This window comes from Scomber japonicus, chromosome 15 (assembly GCF_027409825.1).
Source record: "Scomber japonicus isolate fScoJap1 chromosome 15, fScoJap1.pri, whole genome shotgun sequence".
NCBI classification, from domain to species: Eukaryota; Metazoa; Chordata; class Actinopteri; order Scombriformes; family Scombridae; genus Scomber; species Scomber japonicus.
Window position 1 is genome coordinate 29,009,220 of NC_070592.1, and position 1,134 is coordinate 29,010,353.

Genomic DNA, 1,134 nt, shown 5'->3' on the forward strand with positions numbered 1-1,134 from the left:
GTAGCAGAAAAAAATTGATTTGGTATGTTGATGAGACTGGAATGGCCAAAGGCGAGGGGTTGTGGTGGTGGTCATGTCCCATCACTAGAACCCCCACACCTTTAAAATCGCTGCTCTACCCCTGCTTAATGGGTACACTTACCGTTGTAAATATTCATTATAAATTCAGAGAAGTAATCAAAAAATAATCAAATGTAGTAAATTACATTACTTTGATTAAGTCCTTGAAATAGCTACATTACTTGTTACATTTTAAATAAAGTAACTAGTAATCTTTTACCAATTACAAGTAACCTTCCCAACCCTGATTGTAGGTGTGGTAGTTGTGGTAGCAGTAGTGGTTGTTGTAGTTTCAGGTTGTGGTGGTACTGCAACTTATTTTATTTTGTCTCCTGAAGAAAAAAAACATGTAGAACATCAATTCAAGAAACAAAATGTACATCACTAAGGATGAACAACTGAATTATATGTACAAAGTTCAATCTTACTTGTTGTATACTCCACATCAATTTGGAGAGTGTGGGGTTCGATTTTGTTGGCATGCCTAACAAATAAGTCATGGATGATGAAGTAATTGATTGAGGTGGTATTGAAGACTACAGTTGCATCTGCGATTACTGATATTTCCGATCCAGACCTATGAAAGAAAATATCATAATGAGCACAGCAAAGTAAAAGTAATGCACAACTTTGTCATGTACACTATGCCAGCAGAACATCTAATACCTACATATCAAGAAAAGAAAAACAACAGATGCCCAGTGGTGTAAGTGGTGTTGTTTTCTGTTCATGTGTCGATGCTGTGTTTGTCCTCTTCTCTGATCTCTCCAATAAACTGACTTTTGTTTAGTTTTAACATACTTTTTAAAATACACTTTTTAGATCTTGGTCATTTTTAACACATTATTTTACGTTACATCTGGCTGCGACAGCTGTGTCTGTCTCAGTGAGAAGAGTTGGAGCAGAAGAAGAAGAGGAAGGTTCCCTAACCATAACAAAGAAGTAATTTAGCCCAAACCATGATCATTAAAAGTATCACTTAGTTGTGGTTCCTTCGGGATAGTGTATATACTCAAATACTTCATCACTGAGAGATCAATGGCATTGTTGATTGATACCTGAAAGTTATTCCGG

The 1,134-nt window shown here is 36.1% G+C and overlaps 1 long non-coding RNA gene across 1 annotated transcript; it reads right to left on the reverse strand.

Moving 5' to 3' along the window:
• Positions 1–344: 344 nt before the first annotated feature.
• On the reverse strand, positions 345–1,134 carry LOC128373646 (uncharacterized). The gene is made up of 3 exons (XR_008322953.1): positions 1,119–1,134; positions 489–637; positions 345–392 (listed from the first exon to the last, which is right to left on the reverse strand). It is a non-coding gene; the product is annotated as an uncharacterized LOC128373646 (long non-coding RNA).